This window comes from Callospermophilus lateralis, chromosome 14, assembly GCF_048772815.1.
Source record: "Callospermophilus lateralis isolate mCalLat2 chromosome 14, mCalLat2.hap1, whole genome shotgun sequence".
NCBI classification, from domain to species: Eukaryota; Metazoa; Chordata; class Mammalia; order Rodentia; family Sciuridae; genus Callospermophilus; species Callospermophilus lateralis.
In genome coordinates, this window is record NC_135318.1 from 101,406,463 (window position 1) to 101,415,124 (window position 8,662).

General features: G+C 36.1%; 1 non-coding gene across 1 annotated transcript; it reads left to right on the forward strand.

Annotated features, from left to right (window-relative positions):
* Positions 1-750: 750 nt before the first annotated feature.
* LOC143380813 (U6 spliceosomal RNA) lies at positions 751-856 on the forward strand. The gene has a single exon (XR_013088692.1). It is a non-coding gene; the product is annotated as a U6 spliceosomal RNA (small nuclear RNA).
* The last annotated feature ends 7,806 nt before the right edge of the window (positions 857-8,662 follow it).

The window sequence follows — 8,662 nt, forward strand, 5'->3', positions numbered from 1 at the left end:
AAAATATTAATATTTTCAGACCCTGGTGGACTGCAAGTAACTGAAACAATGAAAAGTGAAATTGTGGATGAGGGGGTGCTATTATATAATCCTTCAGACTCTGCAAGAACACTACCATTCACCTACATGTAAATGAAAGAGGAATATGTTGTAAATTATTTTTAAAATTTTTCTGATGGACAGTTTCCCTAAATCACAGGTCAGTTTTCCAAAAATTTAAGCATTTTCAATTTTAATTTGTTGAGCTTTCCATCAGTTATTTTTTTTCCCAAAGAGTTTCTATGTAGGTATCTAGGGTCAATGTTTACTGTTACTTTGCTCAGGGTCTTTTGCCTATATTTCTCTAGTCCATACCAAAACAACTATGCAAATCCTGATTCTTTTTTAAAAAGATTCAATTATGATTTATGTGCTGTCTCCAATTTATGCAAAATATCTTTAAAAATGACTAAAATAATTATTTTGAAATCCAGTGAAGACTATTGCTAACTACTATGCATTACAGTTTTTTAAAAATAATTATAGCTTTAATTAGTTTACATTGATTTTTTAAAACTCCTTCATAACAAGTAATATCTAATTTTACTATTTGGTTATATTTTCATGTTAAAAATAGTCCTTTCTCATTTATATAATACTTTACTGAAGAATATATACACTTTACAATCCAAATGAAAGAATAGCTAATATTTTTCATTTAATATTATTTGAAAAATATTTTGGATCCCTAAAAAGAATGTTGAAAAACTACTTCTCACTTCAGTAGCACTTATACCAAAATTGGACCAAAATAGAGAAATTAGCATAGACCCTGAGCAAGGATGACACTCAAATTCATGAAGCACTCCGCATTTTCTCATAAAAATTTTTAAAAGCTGAAAAATTGATTTAAGAGATGATCAGATTTACAAAGAGAACTTCACATTAAGTTATTACTTTGAAATTTTATTTTTCTTAAAAAATATACAATTGAGTGATAGTCTTTATTTTTGGCTAAACATTTGTATAAAGGGGAAAAAATTTATAACTGGAGAGTATGTGAAGTTGAAATAAATAAAAATGGCAAAATAACTTGTAAATTTACTACCCTCTCCAAAAAAATGTAAAAAAGGTTGTTAAGGTCTGTAAACAAGTCAGATTGGCACCTGTTATTTTGCCAGAGAAATGTTAAAGTCTGAAAACAAGTCTGGATGGCGCCTGGCCAAATGCCAGAGGGTGTGGTTTGTGAAGTAACAAAAGCGAGCCATTAAGTGTGGAGATTCCTTATTGGTTGACTGCTGTATCTATTTTATGCTAATTAGATAGGCTGTGTAAAATGTATAAATAGTGCTCTTATTCTACAATAAACGGCTCTCATTCCTGCTGCATCAACGAACACAAGTTATTCGTCAACCCCCCCCCCCCCCCCTTGTAAAAGGTAAGCACCAAAGGCACTTTTGGGACCAGGAGATATCAACAGGTGAGCCTGCAGAAAGTGAAAGAAAGTAGAACTGCCTAATCACGTAGCTCTAAAAACATGTGCATGAGTTAAAGTTGCCCAGGCTTTTTTAAGTTAATAGGTCTCACATAAAATGAGCAAGAGTGAAAAAGACAGTGTCTAGATTATTTACTTTTGATAAATATGTAAGTTAATTTTCATGAAATAATTTGAACTCTCCTCAAACAATATCAACCCCCTGTTTACTTCCTTAACTTATTTTTTAAATTAGTTCTAATTAGTTATACATGATAGCAGAATGCATTTTAATTCATTGTAAACAAATAGAGCACAACTTTTAATTTTTCAGGTTATACATGATGTAGCATCACACAACATGTGCAGTCATACATGTACCGAGGGTAATGATGTCAATCTCACTCCACCATCTTATCTACCACCATGCCTCTTTCCCTTCTCTCCCTCCTCTTTGCCCAATCAAAGTTCCTCTCTTCTCCCCATGCCCCCCCCCCATTTATGGATCAGCATCCACTTATCAGTGAGAACATTCAACCTTTGTTTTGGAGGATTGGCTTACTTCAATTAGCATGATATTTCCCAGCTATATCCATTTACCTAAAAATGTCACAATTTTATTCTCTTTTAATGCTGAGTGATATTCTATTGAGTATATGTACCACAGTTTCCTTATCCATTCTTCTGTTGAAGGGCATCTAGGTTGGTTCCACAGTTTAGATATTGTGAATTGAGCTTTTATGAACATTGATGTGGCTTCATTACTATAGTATGCTGATTTTAAGTCCTTTCGGTAGGTATAAACAAAGGAGTGGATAGCTGTGTTAAATGGTGGTTCCATTCCTAGTTTTCTAAGGAATCTACAGAGTACTTTCCAGATTGGTTGCACCAATTTGTAATGCCCCCATCCTTCACTTCTTACTACCTCCAATGCCTATGTTTTCTTTCCAAAGACAACCAGTCAAAAACTGTTTCAGAAACATGTGCATGACTCCACATGTATCAGTATACCAGGCATGTGCACTTGTTTACATAAATTGGATACAAAATATAAAAATAAAATATAAAAAATCATATGTGTGTATTATTATGAATTCAATTTGTTTTTAATTTTTTTTCTACTTAATATCAAGTTCTGTTTTTTTTTTCTCCAAGGTATTACATAGTAAAATGTACCAAAGTTTATTTTTTTATCTGTTTGTACTACCAGAGACTTACCAGGTAAGTTATTTACACCAGATGTGGAGAGTGAGTGTAAGCCTTGGCTCCAGAAACGTTGGTGTCAGGGAGGGCTGCTGTCTGCTGCAGATGGCCCCCTGTTACTATTCCTTCTGGAGGTGTGAATGCTGAGTCATCACACGTGAGAAGGGAGCAAAGCCATCCAGAAAACAAGTCACTCCGGCTGTCATAAGAACCTTGACCTACCTGCCAGGGCTCCACCCACATGACTTTGGGCCTCCTAAAAGCTCCATTATTTAATACTCTCACATTGGCAATTAAGTGCAAGAATTAAGGGGACACATTTGGACCATGACTCCTAATTAAGAATTTCCCCCAAGTTTTCCTGTTTTAAAGAGCTCTTATTTCCCCTATTACATACATTACTGCAATAGGCATTTTTAAACACACATTTTTGCACACTTGTGCATTTTCAAAGCTTGTTTTCCTAGAAGTATTATTGTCAAGAACGGTATGATCCCACAGGTATAATTCTACGTACTTAAATATTATGTTTTTATGAAATGGAAAACAGATCTGATTCTATATGCAAAGGTTTATAGAAGATTTTTTTTATATAAAAGGACCAAAAGTTTCAATTGTTTCACTTAAGAGTAATGTAAGCAACATAAAGTATTTCTTTTTTATTAAAATAAAATAATTTGTCTAGATTCAAAAAGAAAAGAATGGTATGATCAGTTCAAATTGTGACAATTACTGAAAGTAACCTGAAACATTAAATAAGCTCTGTCATATTCTAACACTAAAAGAAATCCCACTGTATTACCTTAAAAGTGAATTTTCTGTGTAATTCCAGGAATAATAACCATTTAGAGAAATTACAAATAGGACTGATGAGTGTCTTCATTTTCCTTTACAGTAAAGAATTTTTGTGATGCTTCACTCAGAGGCTTGTGCTTTCCTTCCTTCCTTCCTTCCTTCCTTCCTTCCTTCCTTCCTTCCTTCCTTCCTTCCTTCCTTCCTTCCTTCCTCCTTCCTTCCTCCTTCCTTCCTTCCTTTCTATTCATGATTTTGTGTTTGCATGAGTACATATGTGTTTATTGGTGGGGTGGGGGAAGCAAGAAACGAATGCCGCTCTTTACCTGAGTTATTTAAATAGAGGTTGGTGATATGCTCTTTGCAGAGCTGTGGGCAAGGTTTGGGGGACTGAAGAGAGATAATTTAATATCCTGGCAGAAAGTCTAATGGGACCAGGAAAGGGATCAGAGAACTGGGAGAGGGTAGTTCTTTGGAGTAATTACTTGGCAAGGGCATTGTTGTCCTCAAGGGAAGTGGCCATCCTTCAGGGTGCATGGAAAGGGACAAGGAGGAACACGTACCTAATCTGCATCTTTCTTACTCTGAGCGCTCATGCCGTGGCCTCCCTTTCCTAAACCAAGTGAAGCCAAGGAAGGATGGATCTCTTCGCCCTACCTAAGGATCTGCCTCCCAGAGCATATAGGGCAAGGTGGAGACCAATAATGGAAGAAAATTCAACATAGATGTGCACTTGCATAAGTATATGGTTGTGTGTGTGTGTGTGTGTGTGTGTGTGTGTGTGTGTGTGTAATAAATTTCTTCTTTGGCTTAAATGGCAAAACCATTCTTTTTTGTTTGTTTGTTTGTTAGATCTTATAGGGATGTAAATAGGTGAAAAATAAAAACCAAGCTGTTTGAGGTAGAGCTAAAGCAGGCAAACCTGGAGACTATGGAAGCCTGCTCCTCTGTTCCCCTGCAGGATGGATAACATCACATGGCACGGATGGCATTGGTGGAATGTACTGTTATAGAGCACGGGGTGCATCAAACCCACCATGCCTTCATATTATCACCATGAAGGATGTAGGCACAAATCTCACAGGCATTGTTGTTTTTGAGTTTGTGAACTGAAAAGCAATTTAATACACTACTTGTGGCATTCTCCTTGACTGAACATTATAGACATGCAGAGTATTACAGCCGAAAAGGGCCTTATAGTACAATATCAAGTCATGACAAAACCTCCATCATACTGAAGATACAAGCTCAGACCTCCAGGATGCACTTGGTAAACTGAATCATTATTATGGATACATAGAACAGGATGTCGCCCAAGTATGCTATTTGTTGCAAGTTGTTTGCTGATCAAAAGCAATAGGTACACAAGTCTTCAGTCCACACACAAACTTACTGCTGGCATAAATAAATTGCTACCACATACCCAGCTCTAATATTTTCTACCATTTATAAAAACCCATTGAGATTTAAAAAAAACCTGAAAATTTTCCATTATGTACACTAATTTTATTGCATATATAGTTTTTGCAATGTCAAACATAATAAAGAACCACATATTATTTATTATTGGGAAAGAAGCTAAAGTAGGGAAAATGCAGACTGTCAGGTGTGTAGGGAACTGCTTAATTATATATAACCTACAGGAAATGCTGGCTATTTAGAAGTAGGGGAAGAGTAGCAAGACACATTCGTATTCTAGTAAGCAAGCAGCTGCAACCTAAAACAATTCCCAGACCTGACAAGCCTGTCCCTTCCTGAGTGATTATTGCAATTTTGAAAAGCCTTCAGTGCTTCTCTCTGAATTGCACTCCTTCTATCAACCCTGAGTGTATGTGGACCACTCATGACTTTCCTATGGAAATCCTGTGCCTTTAATAACATCCGCATCATGACCTAGCAGAAGTGGGATAGGCTTGCTCCCAGTCATTTTACCTCTTGTACTTGGTATCAACTTCTTTTTCCAAAGCCTACATTTCTTCTTTCCTGTGGCCTCCTGGGTAGTGTGTTTGGCTGTCACTTGACAGGGAAGATGGACCATGAACAAAAGAATTGCACATACAGAGAAAGAGAGACTGTGAACAGCTAATCCTGAAAGGCTTTGAAAATGACAAGGATTTAAAATAACTGTTTAAAAAGAAAAACTTGTTAGTAGTTCTTATCCTACTTTTCTACCACATGATGTTTCAATTTTCTCTTTCTTTTATGGTGAGCTCATCTGCTCTCTCCCCACCAGTTCCTGGTCCTCTTTTCTTCCTGGCTTTCTTTTCCCATCTAATGCCACATCTGAAAGCTCTTCCTCATTTTTCTAGAGCTTCACCCAATAGTATGGTGTACACTGGGAACCATTCGCTTTTTAATTTTTTAAGTTTAAATTGATTGGATAAAATGTAATTAGAAATCTAGCTGCACTCAGTTGTACTTGGTGGGTTTCAAATGCTCGATAGCCACGTGTGCCTGGTGGTCCCCACACTGGACAGAGCAGATGCAGGCTGTTTCCATCACCACCCTAATTGCTCTTGGGTGGCTCTGGCTCAGGTCTTCATGGGGGCAGGTTCTTTACAGCAAATACTGTTCTTTTTATGCCCTCAGGTGTAAGACTTGAATCTTCCTTGATGACATTTCTTTTACTTCTCTCTTCTTTCCATTTCGACTATCACTATGAAGTCCAGGCCCTAGCACTGTTCTGTACACAGATAACTTAGTCCTACCTGATCTACTCACTTGTGAATTCTCTCCACTCCAGTTAAGTGAAGCTAGATCCAGACATGCTGAATCCCGATCGAAAGTTTGAAAACAGTAGGAACAAGTTCTCTGCTACATTTGATTCTGTTGTCTTCAGAAGCCTGTCCTTAACTTGAGAGCCTTACAGAAATACAACAGAAAAGATTCCTTCCAATTTTTTTGGTCCAGTATTTTAAGTTGGAAAAAAAAAAATCAAGAAATTCACCAGCATTGCACTTCTTTCATCAGTTTTATTATTAGTTAAATTCTAAACAGTATATATTAATATACATAACATATGCTGTGCCATAAATTAATTCATGATTAAATCCTCAAACTTTAGATTTGTTGCCTTGTATGTAAAATGACCTTTGAAAAAGTAATGTAGCACTAATTATGTTTTTCATTTGATGTAAAGTGCTCATGAGCTACCTCACATAACTACAAATTAAACCACATAGCAAGACTTTGTGTGTTGCATTCTTCTTTCCAAAAGCTCAGGGACCTTTACAGAAATTATTTTATTAATCTTCACACATCTCTGAGATGAGATGGTTGGTTTTAATTATCCTTCCTTTTGCGTTTGAAAAGCTGTACGGATGCCATTGATCGCTGAAGTATACAGGCCCTGTTCCAACTGTGCTGTGTTCATTCATGGTGCAATAGAGGCAGGAAAACCATCTCTCTATCAGATAGACATTATTGTTGAACATTTCAGAAGTTCCAGTGAGCTACCTTCTGTACTTCAGACATACCCAACACCTCGAATGCTTAATATGAAATAGTAATAGGATCTCCAGGGACATAAAACAGGGGATTCAGAATTTGCAAACAATAACAAAAGCAATGCCCCTCTGCATCCCTGGGCCCTTAGATCTGTTGATGTTTACTTATGTTCAAATTTATATTATATCCAGTTCTTTGTTCTGATTGTAAATTAAGGGCAAAAGTGCTACCAACACAAATTTCATGAACATCCTCTCCATTATTTTTCCATGGGTCTTTGCTCAGAAAAGGAAGGAAAGAATGCAGCTAAAGGGAAGCTTGACTGGTCAAATTTATACAGGAAAAACCGCGCAGAGAAAACAGAAATGGTATCATTGTATATTTTCTCCCAGAGAGTATAGTATATATTTCCCCCAAACACACACGTTTCTAACATGCTTGTATTTCTTCCAATATTTTTCTGTGACTAACATAAAGATGTAGTCAGAGGTTGAGAAAGGTAGCAGTTTGGAAAGAGGTTGAACCAAGGCACAAACTATAAGAGATTTTAAATCTCTCATGCAATCTAGTATGACTACACAGATGATTGAGACTTTAAGGCATTTCCAAAGATTCAAGGCATAAAATGTGTACAATAAAGACCAAACTATGGCTTGACTTTAGAAACCAAAGCATAAATACAAAGACACATACTGGAATAAATTAATTTATAAGAATTATTTGTAATGTTCACATAGAGGCATGTAGATACTATGCCTTATACCCGCGAATGTCCTTAATACAAAGAAAAATCAAACATATTGAAATATAATTTACACAAATGAAGATCCTTACCTAAATATGCTGATAAACAATATTGTTGTAAAGCACAGCAAAAAAGAAAATAAACCATAAAATAAAATATATACTCTCTAATATACTTGTCTTAATAGTGTTTCCTAAATTACTTCGTGTGTTAGTTAGCTTATTGTTACTGTAACAAATGCCTGAGATAAATCAACTAAAAAGAAGAAAGGTTAATTTTGGTTCACTCTTTCAGAGGTTTCATTCTGTGGCTGGTTTGTCCTGTTACTTCTGTATCTGTGGTGAGGCAATGGCATCATGTTGGAAAGTTGCCTTTAAAATCAGATAATTTGAGGACACATGATGGATAATAACTTATAGCAAATACCTATTCAGGTGTAAGCATGGTGGATGCTGATGTTGAAATATATATATATATATATATATATATATATATATATATATATATATATAAACACACACACACACACACACACACACACATACACACACACACACACACTTGACGTATTGACACATGGATTTGGAGTTGAGAAATGTAGTCCAAGTTATAGAATCACAGTTAGGGACTCACAAATATCTTCTCCATTCAGTTCCTAACTCATTGCTACTTAACTATCACACATCCCATGATGTCTTTGCATAGCACCTAGTAATGAGGTTGTTTTGGATAGGAAAAATGCTGTCACAATATCCTTTGTGCTAGGAACTCAGATGAGAATTTCTCAACCTTAGCCTTTGTAACATTAGGAACAAGATCGTTCTTTGTGGTGGGGACTGTTCTATGTATCCTAGGATATTCAACAGCATCTATGGCTTCTACTCATCAGAGGCTAATAACTCCCCCTACCCCTGCCATCTCCACACACTCAAGTTTCAATGTACCTAGTTATTGAATTATTTCATTATTGTGAATTTTCCAAATGACAGTCCATGCTGAGAACAGTGTGCTTTCTGCTCATT